The sequence below is a fragment of the Macaca fascicularis genome, chromosome 5 (assembly GCF_037993035.2).
Source record: "Macaca fascicularis isolate 582-1 chromosome 5, T2T-MFA8v1.1".
Lineage (NCBI taxonomy): Eukaryota > Metazoa > Chordata > Mammalia > Primates > Cercopithecidae > Macaca > Macaca fascicularis.
The window spans coordinates 25,457,532-25,475,061 of record NC_088379.1 but is presented as its reverse complement, the minus strand read 5'-3'; the positions used below and the strand labels follow the sequence as shown (position 1 = coordinate 25,475,061).

Below are 17,530 nucleotides of genomic sequence, written 5' to 3'. Positions count from 1 at the left end.
AAATCTGACTACCTAAAAAATTTAACTCCTGTATGACAATAAATAAATAGAAATGAATGACAAATGAAAAACAAGGGGAAAAAAACCATAGAATTGACAAAAGTAATATGTGGAAAATAAAAGTTCTTATATACAAAATGAGAAAAGACATAAATGAATAGACAGCCTGGGCAACGTGGTGAGTTGCTGTCTCTACTAAAAGCTTAAAAATTAGCCAGCCGTGGTGGCACATGCTTGTGGTCTCAGCTACTGGGGAGGCTGAGGCAGGAGGACTGCCTGAGCCCATGAGGTTGAGGCTGCAGTGAGCTGACTGTAACAGTGCACTCCTGCCTGGGTGACAGAGTAAGATCCTGTCCTTCAAAAAAAAAAAAAAAAAAAAGAAAGGATAAAGAATTATAAGTACATATTTCACATGAAAAATACAAATGGCCAATAACCTCATGGAAAAACCAGTGATTCCACTTAAAGGTATCGAGATACCGGTTAACTTCACACATGCAGAGATTATGTTTGTGGCAGCAACGTAAAAAAATAAAAAGTTGGAAATAACCTCAAAGCAGCCAGTAAGCACGGGGAGCCACACCTAAGGATAGCCAGAGCTACAAAAGATACTGTTCAACCACCCAAGCAAGAAGAACAATATGCTGCTGAATTGGTATAATTCAATTTATGTAGAGGAAAGGAGGACCAACGGAAGGACAGATAGAAGAACAAGATTAAAAAAGATGGCATACGCATTTATATGCATTCAAATGCTACACATCAAACACTAAACAGGCTGGGTGCGGTGGCTCACATCTGTAATCCCAGCACTTTGGGAGGCCGAGGCAGGCGGATGTCCTGAGTTCAGAAGTTCAAGACCACCCTGGCCAACAGGGTGAAACCCCATCTTTAAAAAAATAAAATAAAATAAAATACAAAAATTAGCTGGTCATGGTGGCTGGCGCCTGTAATCCCAGCTACCCAGGAGGCTGAGGTGGGAGAATCGCTTGAACCCAGGAGACGGAGGTTACAGTGAGCAGAGATCGTGCATGGGCAACAAAGCGAGACTCAGTCTCAAAAAACAAACAAAAAAACCGCTGAACAAAGACCATCTAGGGCAAAAGCAAGGAAATATTACACTACCATTTAGGCTTTTTTACAATATATTTATAATTACTTTGGGGAGGTGGTAAAAGTTATTTTTAACTTTGAAAGGATAACTACACCCTAAAATGTTAATGTGTTTTGGTAGAATTATGTTTTTTTTTTATATTTTGTTATTTTTGTTATTAGGAGAAAAAAACTGTATATACGGTATTTTAAAGAGAAAACCCTACCCATATCCTTTAATGTACATGAAAACACCAAAAGCTTACTTAAATTTCTAAAGAATTTTTTTTTTTTTTGGTAAAGAAACAAGGTCTTGCTCTACCACCCATGCTAGATTGCAGTGGTATAATCATAGCTCACAGCAATCTCAAACTCCTGGGCTCATGTGATCCTCCAGCCTCAACCTCACACACAACACCTGTTTTGTTTTGTTTTGTTTTTTAAGAGATGGGGTCTTCCTATGTTGCCCAGACTGGTCTCCAACTCCTACCCTCCAGCTATCCTTCCACCTAAGCCTCCAAATCCGCCATCCAGCAATCCTTCCACCTCAGCCTCCGGGATGGCTGGGATTACAAACCACAATGCATAGATGTCTAAATAATCTTTCACAGAAATAGTAACCATAATTCTTCCTTTCTCAAAGAAAGAAACAGACATGAGCATGTCAAGAAAAGAACTAATTTAGAGTTCGGAAGGAAATTTACCCCACTGTAAACATGCATGCGTATCTCTGGGGACTGGGATCTAGTGAACTGTTACTCACTTTGCATCGATTTAGCCTACAATTAATATGTATTTGTCTGATGATATTTAGACAGGATTTTAGGGTAACATTGGCAGCAGCATAGCTTTCCAATCTCTCCCACATAAAAGAGCCATAACTAAGATAGCAAAATCAAAATCTGTGGGCACCATTTATAACGAAATTAGGTGACCAGATCCCCCAACAAACCCCCAGATACTCACATGCAGGACAAACACCAACAACTACAGACTAAAGAAGTAAGCATATGCGGGGCTAGGGAAGTTGACATGGCTGTGACAATAAGTCTAACTACGAGATGAAGCAGCTTGGAGAGGAAGGCAATGGCAGTGAGCAAAGAGACGAGAATGCAGACTATCTGATAAGAAATAATGGATGCAGGGTTGGGCCCCGTGGCCCATGCCTATAATCCCAGCACTTTGGGAGGCTGAGGCGGGCGGATTACCTGAGGTCAGGAGTTTGAGACCAGCCTGACCAACATGGAGAAACCCCGTCTTTACTAAAAATACAAAATTAGCAGGGCATAGTGGCACATGCCTGTAATCCCAGCTACTCGGGAGGCTGAGGCAGGAGAATCGCTTGAACCTGGGAGGTGGAGGTGGCATTGAGCCGAGATGCGCCACTGCGCTCCACCCTGGGTGACAGAGCAAGACTCTGTTTCAAAAACAATAATAATAAGAAGAAAATAAGAAAAACTGACAGTGGGAGGAAATAAGGAAGTTACTGAAGTTAATATTTACCTGTGGCAGCCAGATGGACAACAGCACTATAACAGATATCAAGTATATTTTATAGGACGGTATCACAGATACAGGTGGTAAAAAGAACAAGTTGTTTTGGAAAAGCCAAGTTTAATGAGCCTGCAGAACAACCAGTAGGAATTTTTTTAATGTGGATCTAAACATCGCACTAATGACACAGACATAAAGTGAAAGAATAAATACAGCAAAAGGAAGACAAAAACTGCAAATCACAATACTTAAGACTGGAAGAGAAGTAAGTAGCAAAGAGAAGATGGAATAATCAAGAAGTGGTGATGGTAGCTTGTTAGTCAAGAATAAGGACAAAACATAACAAAATATAACATAAGATGCAGGAAAATGAAATAGGCTGAGGACTGAAATGAGGTTTGGGGATCTGGTAAAAGGAGGTTATTTACCTCCTTTTTTTTACGTCCATTTACATCCATTAGCTTATTTATATCCATTTACCTAGGATGGCCTAGGGTGAAAATCAGATTTTAATATGTAAGCATAAGGGAAAATAAAAACAAGACCAAGTCAAGAGATGAATAAAAGACATGGCAGTAGTTTGAGTGAGAGGTAAGAAAGGAAATGGACGTTAAGCAATTCTTATAGACCAGGCCTAGTCTTGCAGCCCCTTTGCATACACACATTTGATCCTCAGAAGAATTCTGATGTATGCTCTCCTTTGTACAAAAGAGGAAACTTAAGTTTTAATGCAATTAAACTTGCCCAAGGCCACACAGGATGTATACAGAATTTAAAAACCTAAAAATTGGTCTGTAGGCAAAAAAGTAATATTAGAAAAAGAAAAAAAATACAAAGCAGAAAAGTTGAGCCAGTCATGGTGACTGACTCACACCTGTAATCCCAGCACTTTGGGAGGCCAAGGCGGGCAGACCACTGAGATCAGGAGTTCAAAACCAACCTGGCCAACATAGTGAAACCCCATCTCTACTAAAAATACAAAACTTAGCTGGGCATTGTGGCAGGTGCCTATAACCCCAGCTACTCAGGAGGCTGAGGCAGAAGAATTGCTTGAACCTGGGAGGCAGAGGTTGCAGTGAGCCAGGATAGCATCACTGCACTCCTGCCTGGGCGACAGAGCAAGACTCCATCAAAAAAAAAAAAAAAGGGCAGAAAATTTGGATTAACTGGTAGAATGACATCCCAGGGATGCCCTGACAAAATTATTTTAAAAATTATGCCCAAGTCATGTGCAGTGGCTCACAACTATAATTCCAGCACTTTGGGAGGCCAAGGCAGAAGGATCGCTTGAGCCCTGGTGTTCGAGACCTTGTCTCTACAATAAAAATAAAAAATTAGCCAGGCATGGTGGTGCAAGCCTGTAGTCCCAGCTACTTGGCAGGCTGAGGCAGGAGGATCACTTGAGCCTGGGAGGTCAAGGCTACAGTGAGCCGTGATTTTGCCACTATATTCCAGCCTGGGTGGCAGAGTAAGATCCTATCCCAAGAAATAAATAAAATTAAGCCAGGCACAGTGATACATGTCCATAATCTCAGGTACTCAGGAGGCTGAAGCAGGAAGAATCCTTGAGCCCAAAATTTCAAAGTCTGCCTGGGTAACAGAGTGAGACCCCCATCTCAAAAAAAAATTTTAATTAAAAAATTTTTTAAAAATGAAATAGAAAATTTTTACCTAAAGCTATATTATGCTACTTCAGAGAAACTTTGAGCCCAAAGACTAGTCTAATCAAGTGTAACTTTAAAAATAAGTTTATTTCCTGGAAATTCATTTAAAGTAATCTAATAGATGGAGATACCACTACCCTCACATTGTAGTTGAGGACTGAATAGATATTCAAAAAAGTGTTAGCTCCCTGGCTCCTTTAATATTATGTTTGCAAAACTATTGAAATTTTTAAAATAAATAGAATGTCAGCGCTTCCATTTCTTTAAATTGAGAAATATACAGTTGTGCCTTGGTATATGCAGGGGATTCCTCCCATATATCAAAATCCACACATACTCAAGACCAGCAATCAGCTCTCCATATACACTACTCTTGCATCCCATGAATACTGTATTTTCCATCCAAGTTTGGAGAAAAAAATCCACATATAAGTGGACCCATTCAGTTCAAGTCTGTGTTGTTCACGGGTCAAAGGTACTCCTAATTGTTAACAGTGATTATTTCCTGGTATAAGACTACAGTGGCTCACTTTACACAATATACTTAACTTTTGAGGCCAGACACGGTGGCTCATGCCAGTAATCCCAGCGTTTTGGGAGGCCAAAGTGGGAGGATCACCTGAGACCAGCAGTTTGAAATCAGCCTGGGCATCATCGTGAGAGACTCCGTCTCTACAAAAAGTACAAAAATTAGCCAAGAGTGGTGGTGAGTGTCTGTAGCCGTAGCTACCCGGGAGGCTGACATGGAAGGATCGAGGCCAGGAGTTTCAGGCTTCACTGGGCTATGATGGCACCACTGCACTCCAGCCTGAGTAGCAAAGCGAGACCCTGTCTCAAGAAGTAAATAAATAACTTTTGAATTTCTTATAACAAACATTACTTTTCCAACAAGAAAAATAATCAAGATGGTTTTTTTTTGGTTTTTTTTTTTTTTGAGACGGAGTCTCACTGTGTCGCCCAGGCTGGAGTGCAGTGGCCGGATCTCAGCTCACTGCAAGCTCCGCCTCCCGAGTTCACACCATTCTCCTGCCTCAGCCTCCCAAGTAGCTGGGACTACAGGCGCCCGCCACCATGCCCGGTTAATTTTTTGTATTTTTAGTAGAGATGGGGTTTCACCGTATCAGCCAGGATGGTCTCGATCTCCTGACCTCGTGATCTGCCCGTCTCAGCCTCCCAAAGTGCTGGGATTACAGGATTGAGCCACTGCGCCCAGCCAAGATGATTATTTTATACAGATGTGAAATCAATTCCTGAGAAAAATTCCATATCAAGATGGTCACTTCCCTGAAATAACTATGAAAACAAGCCAAAAATTAAATAAATGTATTTTAAATTACATTAGAATTTAAACAAAAATGTATATGGTAGCTTAGGTGGACAGTTGATTTATTTGTATTTAATTATTTAAGCAACTGACGATTTCCAGGAGTTAGGGTACCTAAGAAACTAAGTTTAAGTAAATGACATGTCAGTAAATCCTGTGTGCAAAGTGTACATATCACATTGAATACACAGGAGGAAGGCCAGGACAAAGAATGGCTTACTTACCAATAATTATGAAATAAGCTCTGAAAGGTCTTTTTTTTTTTTTAACATTACAATAGTGACATGGCAACTCCCATTAATTCAGTAATATCCATTTAATCAAATAATGACATTCATAAGCTGTAAGTAAATTACCATATACTATCACTACTATCTTTGGAATGCTGAAATTAATTCACTTCCTTGACATGTGGATAAGCAAGGATGACAGATACAACACTTAATGAATTCCATAATCAAGAGAATAATATTGCCTTGGCATATACACTAGAAAAAATTCACTATACACATCATCATAATGTTCATAAACCAGGTCATCTTTTAGTATAAAATTTCAAGTTGTAGCGTCTCTTCCCCATATGACAGCCTTCTTTCTTTCCACTCTCCTCTGTCCTTCCATCTTCCCTTCCAGAGGCTGTGGAAACAGCCAGCTGCAATTTATTGCAGGTGATATAACCAAGAAGCTAGAGAGAAAAGAGGTAGAGACTGGAGTAAGCCGGGGGTAACTGCATCCAGCCAATTCTCAAGTAGGAGCAACTGAAGCAGAGTGGTTAAGGAGGTGTGCAGTGAGGACAACTATGTTCCTAAAGAGGCCATCTGGTCAGTTATTACAAGATAAAGATAATAAGCAGCACCAAAAACAGGAACACAGCAAACGACGAAAGAACAGGCAGGCTCAGAGCTAACCATTTAATGAAGCAACACTGGCCGTGGCACTCTACCCATCAAGGTTTAGGAGCTGAGGGATTTGCAGTCTTGCTCTAAGTCTGCACATATGAGAAAAAAGAGCTATTTTTTTTTTTTTAATGCATGTAATGTTAAAAGGCAGCTGAGTGAGATAAATAGAAAGGTATGGGGAGAAAAAAAAAAACATACGGTGGGGTACAGTGGTTCACACTTATAATCCCAGCACTTTGGAAGACTGAGGCCGGCAGATAGCTTGAGCGCTTGAGCCCAGAAGTTTAAGATCAGCCTGGGCAACATGGCAAAATCCCATCTCTACAAAAATTAGCTAGGCATGGTGGCATGCAACTAGTCCCAACTACTCAGGAAGCCTAAGTGGGAAGATTACGAGCCCAGGAAATTGAGGCTGCAGTAAGCCATGATAGCACCACTGCATCCTAGCCTAGGTGACAGCAAACCCTGTTTCAAAAAAAAAGACTAACATAGGCCTTCCCCTCCCTCTAAAACAAACCAGAAACTAGCTCAGTCACTGAATGTGTCCCAGGCATTATCTAACCTGTCTGTGTAAATGAGTGGGTACTTTTAGAATACGTGATTAGAAAGGTCTTCTCCGGCTCTAAAATTTCCTGAATCTAATGGATTTAATAATATATATCACACGTGTCACATAGGATGTAGTTACCTTTCTATGTTATGTAAGTTACCATTCGATGGTATGTTACTCCTCAACAGAGAAAGTAGAATATAAATAAGAGCACAGAGAATCACAGCCCAGCATCAATACACACCATACTTCATCATCGTTCATCAAATCTTCTTAAGAAACAAATCCTCAACGGCCGGGCGCGGTGGCTCAAGCCTGTAATCCCAGCACTTTGGGAGGCCGAGACGGGCGGATCACAAGGTCAGGAGATCGAGACCATCCTGGCTAACCCGGTGAAACCCCGTCTCTACTAAAAAATACAAAAAACTAGCCGGGCAAGGTGGCGGGCGCCTGTAGTCCCGGCTACTCGGGAGGCTGAGGCAGGAGAATGGCATGAACCCGGGAGGCGGAGCTTGCAGTGAGCTGAGATCCGGCCACTGCACTCCCGCCTGGGTGACAGAGCGAGACTCCGTCTCAAAAAAAATAAATAAATAAATAAAAGGAAACAAATCCTCACAATATCTTTCTTTGAAGGAAGTCATAACAACAAAAAACAATGCCTGAAATCAAACCATCATGCTTCACTTTAAGCACATTGAGAGATGGGGAATGTGCTTTGTTCACTTGTGAATTTGATTGTGCTTCCATTGTGCTTCTTTCTACAGGACATATTCTAATTATACTTTTCTAATTTTCAACAGTCTAAATGAGTTTTCTAAATATGTGTTTCATATTCCACTTCAAAAAATATAGGTACAGAAAAGGCAAAAAAGTGAAAATAATCCAGGGAGGGGGTCAGTTTCTACACAGAAAAACCTATATACGCTGAATGTCAGCCTTATCACTTAGACTAAGAGCCACCTAGTGGCAAGTGTTATATATTACCAAATCTGCTCAAGCCATATTCACCCAGAAAATAACATTCTGGCAGATGGTAGGTGCTCCACAATTGTGCAAGGTAAGTAAAATAATTGTTCCTTTTCTTATGAAGCTCACTGACAGATTAGACAATCAATTACAGATAAATGTATATAACTGCAGAACAATGTTAAGTGTAACAGAAGTATGCAAAAATAAGCATCCGGCATTTATTAAAGACCTACAATAAGCACAACACCGTGTTAAGAAGGTTCTCTTAAATCTGTTCACCTTACTCAGAACTTTTCCTTTTCTGATTTTTTTATCACCCAGGTTTTAATTTCAGGTTTTTTCCTACCCTCCTTTCTGATGGGGATGTACCCCACTCCCATCTTATCCTTTAAATTCTACACTTCAGAAAAGGGGTAAGGAGAACCTATTTATTGAGCACCTACTATTACCAAAACTAAGCTAGGCATTTTCTATCTCTTATCTTATTAATCCTCACATCGATACCATGAAGTATTATTTTCTTCCATTTTTTAGACAAAGGAAAAGATCTAGCTTAAGTGAAATGCTCATAGCCACAAACTTATTTTAGTGACTTACAGTACAATTATTCCAAAGCTCCCTATATTACCCTGCCTCAAAAAGAGCTTCTTGGCCTATTCATTCCTAGTCCCACCACCAAAATCAGATTTTGATTATATTTATCTTATGGTGTCCACCAATTCCAATCTATTTTACAATGTTTACATCCAGCCTGACCTCATCTTAAAACCTTCAATGCCACCAGGAAAAGTGGCTCACACCTGTAATCCTAGCACTTTGGGAGTCTGTGGCATGTGGATCACCTGAGATCAGGAGTTCGAGACCAGCCTGACGAATATGGAGAAACCCCATCTCTACTGAAAATATAAAATTAGCCGAATGTGGTGGCGCATGCCTGTAGCCCCAGCTACTCAGGAGGCTGAGGCAGGAGAATCACTCGAACCCGGGAGGCAGAGGTTACGGTGAGCCGAGATCGCGCCATTGGCCATTGCACTCCAGCCTGGGCAACAGAGCAAAACTCCGTCAAAAAAAAAGCCTCAATACCCTACCCCGTCCTCTGCATCCCTGATTAATATTCAAATAATCACCTTAGGCCATCCGTAATCACACCACATTGGGAAACCAAGGCAGAAGGATCACTTGAGCCCAGGAGTTCTGGACCAGGCTGGAAAACACGCAAGGCTATCTCTACAAAAAAAAATGTTTTAAATTAGCTGGGGTTGCTGGCGCACACCTGGGTTTGGTGGCGCACACTTATAGTCCTAGCAATTGGGGAGGCTGAGGCAGGAGGATCCCTTGAGCCCCGGATGTTGAGGCTGCAGTGAAGTATGACTGTGCCACTGTATTCCAGGCTGAGCAACAGAGAGATGAGACTGTCTCTAAAAAACACCAACCAACCAAAAAAAAACCAAATAATCTGTTTAGCACTCAAGATCTTCCAAGAGGCTCCCAATCACTCTTCCAGTTTAATTTCCCATCACTCCCTATGAACTCTCACCTTTTCTATGAACTCCCTCCAACTGAAGATAATCATTCACATCTGTGTTCCCACCAACACTAAATATCTGTTACAGCACTTGTCATAATCTCCCTTACATAATAATTGCCTGTGTACTCTCTACCAAGTCATGAGCTTCACCAAACCATTTCTTAGCCATCTTTATAAGACCAGTACAAACAGTGTCTTATACCTAATAAGTGTTCAACTGCTTATTTAATAAATATATTGTTTTTAAAACAGTACTAAAAGGAGAGCCACTAAAACATGGTTATACTATTAACATTTTCCTTAACACCGTTCCTACATATCTTAGGACCCAAATGTTTCTGCTTACTCCAAATGATGTGTATGGATTAGGAGCTTTGTACAGAACTAGGTAATTTTTTGCATGAAAAATTTTATCACTCAAATTTTTAAAAAAATTTTTTTAAAAAGATGTGAAAAAATATGCTGGCAAAATCAGGCACAATCTTAGCAGATCTGCAGTTTTCCAAAAGGGAACATATACCTTTGTTCTATTTATGCAAACCAATCTAAAGCTAGTATGTGCTGGAGGAAATTAAGCTATTCCATAATAAGCTGTTCACATTATTTAAAAAAAAAAAATCTACATTACATTATATTTCATAAAGCAATCCTGTACTTCTGTAATAAAATCTTTACCATACTTATAAAAAAGTTTTATAGAGTGAAAAATTTTTCTTCTTTTGGGACAGGGTCTTGCTCTGTCACCCAGGCTGGAGTGCAGTGGCATGATCACCATTCAGTGCAGCCTCAAACTCCTGGGCTCAAGCAATCCTCCTGCCTCAGCCTCCCAAAGTGCTGGGATTACAGGCCTGAGCTACTTCGCCCAACATTAAATATTTTTTCTCTTGTTATGTAACCTTTTTATGAGAAACTATTCTTATTCACTTACAACTCTGATTATCATCTCATTAACAATGCATTAGCTCTTATGCTGAGACTACTGAATACAAAAAAAAAAAAAAAAACACCTCCAGGGTTGATTTTCTAAGTGTATTCCGCTTCACATCAAATAGATGCAGCTTTCACTGCAAAGCTCTTGCAACTCAGAATGCCTAAAAAAAAATGTTTTCTGTATTTTATTTTTTGTAAACTTAAAATAGTATAAATATTCCCAAGATTGCCATAAACTTCACCAATATGACGAAAAGCTCTCATACTTATCACTATGCATTGTCTCAACACAACAAAATTACACAAATATCTATACAGATAGGTAATTACTACCACTTACAGTGCCTGTGACACCTTCCCCAACCTCCTACAGTAAATGTGACATGTTCGGGAAATACGTTACCCTTTTTAGACCGTTAGGATATCATTTAATTCAATTAAGCAGCAGGTCTAATGAGGCATAAGCAACACCATGATGTTGTGCCAGGCCTAAGAGGCATACAGAACTGTGGGTAGGATAAGTGTCTGAGAGATAGCAGCTAGACATTCAACATTCCTATATTGTTACAGCTACCCAAGCAGAGAAGAGAGCAGTAAGAAGTAGACCCCAAAAAGCTGGGGGTGACTCAATGACAACATCCGTGGTCAAGCAGTAATTTAACAAATGTCTGCTTAAAATGCCAAAGCACATATTTCAAGCGTTGCGGTCCTCTGCACCAAATACACTGTTGCCTTCCTAAAACATGACCCACAAAACCACGGCTTGCAGTCTAAAAAGTCCATCTTGAGCTCTGCTCAAGCTGAAAAGTTACCAGAGGAAACTGATTCTTATAGTAATTAAAATATTCGTATAGAATGCTTTACTGTTTACAAGTCACTTACACATACACTGTTTCATTTGACCTTATAATTTCACAAAATTTACGTTGACAGTCACAATGTGCCTGACAGATAAAATATAATTACCATCCCCTATTTTACAGAGGTAGAACCTGAAGTTTAAAGAAATTATCTGTGGCTGGGCGCGGTGGCTCAAGCCTGTAATCCCAGCACTTTGGGAGGCCGAGACGGGCGGATCACGAGGTCAGGAGATCGAGACCATCCTGACTAATATGGTGAAACCCCGTCTCTACTAAAAATACAAAAAACTAGCCGGGCGAGGTGGTGGGCACCTGTAGTCCCAGCTACTCGGGAGGCTGAGGCAGGAGAATGGCGTAAACCCGGGAGGCGGAGCTTGCAGTGAGCTGAGATCCGGCCACTGCACTCCAGCCTGGGCGACAAAGCGAGACTCCGTCTCAAAAAAAAAAAAAAAAAAAAAAAAAGAAATTATCTGTGAGTAATATGTCCCTGAGACCTGAGTCTCCCTGTAGATTATCAACTTATTATTTGGTTCTATGGCATGGATTCCCCAAAAAGCAGTCTACAGTGTTCTATGGTATAATCTAATGCACATCCCTAGCCATCTAGTACGGAAAACACTTAAAAATATTGGAATCTTTTGATAAACACTGACAGCTAATAATATAAAAAACAAAAGTGAAATTTAAACTTGTCAGTTTTGTACAAATATAATGTAGTATTTTCTAATAATCAAAAAACAAAAACTTTTGCCTAAGAGCCTTGCTATAATGTTCTCAGGGGTTATGAGACTGCTTGTGGCTGAAAATATCAATTCTTCTGGGTACTTCAGCAATCACTCCTTATAGAACCAAAGTCAAGTACCTATATATAAATTATACATGTATATGAATTAGACACACATATACTGTATACAAACACACAATTATAAAATTGTGCCACATGAACCATGTCTCATCAAGATTTCAAAGCACTGTGTCCCACATTCAAAACTTTTTGCTGAGTCTCTATCATGTGATAGACAATCTTCTAAGTGTAAGAATATAAACGCTACCTGCCACCAAATAACAACATTTGGGTGTGAAAATTACAACTTAGTATCATGCTTCCAAGAGAATTACATACAGCATTTAATACTGTATTAAATATATAGTATTTATACAGCCAGGCACCAAATGTAGTCTGACAGATCTGGTTAGAATATTCCCTTAGTCTTGAGAAATAACCTACTAAGGGCCATTACTTTTCATACACAAGAAGGTGTTAAGCCGCTGAGCTCATGCAGAATATACTTCAATATGACTGGAGCACTGATTATGGAGAGAAAATGGCAAACAACTCAGCTGGAGAAGATGAAAATGAAATAGTTATGGAGGATCCTATGTGCCATATTAGCTAACATCTTTTTTTTTTTTTTTTTTTTTTTTTTTTTTTGAGACGGAGTCTCGCTCTGTCACCCAGGCTGGAGTGCAGTGGCCGGATCTCAGCTCACTGCAAGCTCCGCCTCCCGGGTTCATGCCATTCTCCTGCCTCAGCCTCCCGAGTAGCTGGGACTACAGGCGCCTGCCACCTCGCCCGGCTAAGTTTTTTTTTGTATTTTTAGTAGAGACGGGGTTTCACTGTGTTAGCCAGGATGGTCTCGATCTCCTGACCTTGTGATCCGCCCGTCTCGGCCTCCCAAAGTGCTGGGATTACAGGCTTGAGCCACCGCGCCCGGCCCCAGCTAACATCTTTTGAGCGCTTGCTACGTGCCAGGAATTCTGCTAAATGCTTTCATACATTATTTCGTTTAATCTTCACAACAACTTTCTGAGTTAGGAATAATTATCTTGCAACTGATAAAGAGATTAACTTGTCAATGTTACAGGAGTTTAAGTGGCAGGGGTTTTAAGTGCCAGAGTCAGACCTGGAACCCAGTTCAGATTAAATACTAAATGTGAGCTCAGAACCCTCCACTCTGTTGCCTCTCTTAATGAAGGCTGCTAGGGGGAGCCATTGAAAGGTTTTTAGATTAAGCAGTGATCAGATTTGCTCTTTAGAAAAACTGCTCTGCTACATGTGGAAGCTGGATAAAGGTGGTGACTCGAGAAGCAGAAAGAGGCTGTCAGTACGTCGCAGTAAACCAGGTGAGAAATGACAGCATGAACTGTGGCAGTGAGGATAAGGGAAACAGATACAAGAGATTTTTTAGAAGGAAAAATGATCAGTTCTCAGTAATTAAATGTAAAGGTTGGTGAGAGAGGAATCAGGAATCATGGCTTTGGGAACCAAATGGCATATGGTATCATCTACCAAGAACAGAGAAGCAACAGGTTTCATTCAGTCAGTAAGTATCTACAGAGTGTTCCTCAAATGCAAAACACTTTTCTAGGGCCAAGAGTCAAATCTGAAATTATAGTCATGGTTATTAGAAATTATTAAGAGCAAATAACAAAGCACTAGCAAATATAAGGCATATTTAAAATTAATCACTGCTATTAACAGACTTAGCTTAGAGTCCAGTGAAAGCATGTTATACTACCATTTGTTAAATATTACTACATGCAGGCCAGGCATGGTGGCTCACCCTGTAATCCCAGCACTTTCGGAGGCCAAGGTGGGCAGATCCCTTGAGGTCAGGAGTTTGAGATCAGCCTAGCCAACATGGCGAAACCCCATATCTACTAAAAACACAAAAATTAGCCAGGTGTGATGGTGCACGCTTGTAATCCCAGCTACTCAGGAGGCTGAGGCAGAGGGATCGCTTGAGCCCAAGAGGTGGAGGTTGCAGTGAGCTAAGATTGCGCCACTGAACTCCAGCCTGATGACAGAATGAGACCCTGTCTCAAAAAATAAAATAAAATAAATAAATAAGATATTGCTACATGCAGAAAACAAAAGAGAAAAGCATCCCATAATTTTATGTTATTACATTTGAGTCTGACAGAACTTCAATCTTTCACACCACACACATACACACACACACACACACACACACACGACACATCACCCTGTAATTTGTTTTACTTGTCTCTCTCCCTATAAGTTTACGGGGAGCAGGAATAAAGGTATCTGTTTTATTACCCATACTATAATACATATTTGGGATTTTAAAAAATCCCACTATTGCTACTGTGTCTTGCCAATAATTTAAAAACCTATTTGACTTCCTATAAAATATGACCTACTTCACATTAGCTTATTTCAGTAACAATTCATAGACCTTCCCCACAGTTTTCATCCAAGGATGCTCTTTGCGAACCTTAAGGCATAGCAATCCTGTGCAGATGTGGCAAGTTATTATAATTCCCATTTTACTACACAGTTAGGAAACTGGCCCAGGGGAAGTAGAGTAACTTGGAAATAATCACAAAGCCAGATGCCAAAAATAACAACTTTTAGTCAATCCATGAGAAAATACTGCCCCTAGTTGAAATAACATGAAATTTAGTATTAGGAGGAAGCAAAATGCAAAATAATGTTTTAAAGCCAAGTCCTGGATTTTATTTCTAAAAATGAACAGAAGAATGAGATGTGTAAGAACTTAAAAAACAAAACAATTTTTTCCGAATGCCTTACCCATCAAGGGTGCCAAAGGTTATTTAATGAATTACATCTGGCAAGAATGGCCTTTCAACCAAACCAATTTTGATCTTACCCACTTAAAAAAAAAATTGACAGAAATCCGTTGGTATAGGACAATAGGTAATTTTTTTAACAAATCTAACTGCTTAAAATCTAAAGCCTACAAGTGTATATTTTGAACAGTACAGATGTGAAAATACTGCAAGTCTCATTTTCTGAAAATATAATCACAGATCCATCAGCAATATGCATGGATAATAAAACTTAAAGTTTTAATAGTTAATACTCAGAATGAAAGTTCTCCAGCCACAACTCATCCAGATTTCGAAATATGCTGCTGTTATAATTTAATTAAAAGCAGTTTTATTTCACCACAAAGTAAAAGTCCTACACGATTTAGAAAGAAAAACGCAACTCAAATGGTAAAGGCGCTTTTATCATGTCTGTGTAATCATTCTACAGGTACAAGTCAGAGCAAAATACCCTCCATTATTACACAGTATTTACACTTTGCTCCCAGTCAGAAAACCAGTGAGCTTAAGATTTTACCTCCAAAAGAATCATTATGTACAAGAACAAGTAAGGGAGACAAGATTATTGGTAAAACCCACTCATGCGACCCAGACTGCAGATTTTCACAAAAAAAACTTAAGTATCAATCATGAAACCATGGTTTTCCATTAATTAAAACTCAAACTACTAATTCTAATCACAGCCAGAAAAAAAAAAAAACTTTCCAATGCTCCAATACTCGTTAGAGTAGATTTCATATGTCCTCTATAAACAACACTTTACTATTGTAGAACTTCAGTTTGTAAATGAAATGACACTCCAAATGATTTTATGTGTAACATACCTTCTAAAAGTAGAGACCAACTAGTAGAAACAAACTCTTGAAGAATACATTCAGCATAGTAATCCTGGTAAATATAATAACTCTTATTCCTAGCACGAGAACAACTCATTAAAAGACATCACACCACACCCCCCACCCCCATTCACACAACCCCAAGCTTTTAGCATTACCAAAACAGTAAGAACACTTCAAGGGTCCTTTAACACTAGGAAGTGTCTTTAAAATAATCTCACTACAGGCTATTACATATATATAATATACATCTTTACGTATACTTTTTACTGCATTCGATTAATATCTTCCACAAAGATCCTAGAAGCAGTATTCATCAATCAGAAACTGCACTCTTCGGTGCTGTCCTCATTTCAACCCCAGTGATGGGACAGAAGGGTTGTCATGCATCCACAGAGCAGCAAAAACGCACAAAACTGTAAACCATCTAATGATTAAGAAAAAGTAAAACATTTATATAAAATTCCCAACCGGAATGCCTCTCCTTTTCCTTATGAGGCAGGAGTTTCTGATAAATTCTAAATCCAGATTTCTAGAAAATGCTGAAATTCTCCGCCCCAACACTCACAAGTTTTTAACATGGAAATTCACTCAACTCCTACTCACATGCCAAATGAATATCCATTGTGGATATCTGAAACTATTCTCAAACACTAACAGAAAAACACATATATACATCTTGAGCCTCCTTCTAACCGTCCTACGATACCCTCCAATCATCCTCAGGCAACCTAAATGCAAAGCTTCGACAGACAGCTGCCCTTGGCCTAGGCCGTCAGGAACCAGGAGGGGGGCGGGGGCCGGGGGCCGGGGGACGCAAGAACCACCAAGAGACCAGACCTTTTTCCAGGGCTACTGTTTCCAAGCAAAACAACCCACCGCACTAAAGAGACGGCGATGAAAATTGGAGACGCTTTAATCCCGAAAGAAAGGGGTGGCGATGGGGGGGCGGGGGGTGCAAGAAATCCCGAGAAAAAGGGGTGCGGAGGAGGAAACTAAGTATCCCATGCATCTTTCAGACCCACAAAACAACAACAAACCGTAGAGTCTGTGTGCACTTAGAAGCAGCAGATGGAGTCCCCGGGGCTGAGACAGTTCAGCAGACGTACACCGGGGGTAGTGGATAAATCAACCGAAGACGGGAGAGGAAGGGGGTGCCGAGAGAATAAGCCCATGGATGGGGGAGACAACGCCTCGGGGGGGGATCCAGGACCGTAGAGAAAGGTGAGAGAGGACCCACAGGAGAAAGACAATGGAAGAACAATTAAGGCAGGAATCTGGTGCCCGGGCTGTGGCAGGTCACTGGGCTACCGACAAGAGTGGGGCACAACAAAGGGGCACGGGAGGAAGGACAGCGGAGGGGAGGAGATGGAAAGAGGATGCGGGGCGCCACGGGTCGGACAAAGCGCCCAAGGCGGCGAAACAAAGGGCCGGGGGTAGAGAGTCGCGGGGGGCAGCGGGGAAAGACAAAGCGCCCGGGGCCGGGGGCACTAGCGGGGCGAGGCGGCGACAACGGCCGCGAGGAACAAAGCTGCACGGGGCCCCCAGGCAGGGCCCGCTGGAGGCGCGCGGGAGGCACGGCGCCCGAGGGCTCCGCGCGCCCGGCCGCACTCACGCCCGCACCCGCCGGCCTCGCCGCCGCCTCCCGCCCTCACGCGCCGGAGCCCGAGCCACGGCAGCGCAGAGGCAGCGCACGGTCACACGCCGCAGCCGCCGCCGCGCTCGGCGCACGCGACGCCGCCCCCGCGGGCCCCCGGACGCCAAGCGCGCTGCGGCCCCCGAATCCGCCG

The 17,530-nt window shown here is 41.2% G+C and overlaps 1 protein-coding gene across 15 annotated transcripts in view; it reads right to left on the bottom strand.

Annotated features, from left to right (window-relative positions):
* The window catches only part of RBPJ (recombination signal binding protein for immunoglobulin kappa J region), a 270,713-nt gene that overhangs the window by 95,935 nt on the left and 157,248 nt on the right, over window positions 1-17,530 (bottom strand). The gene's annotated exons all lie outside the window — the stretch shown is intronic.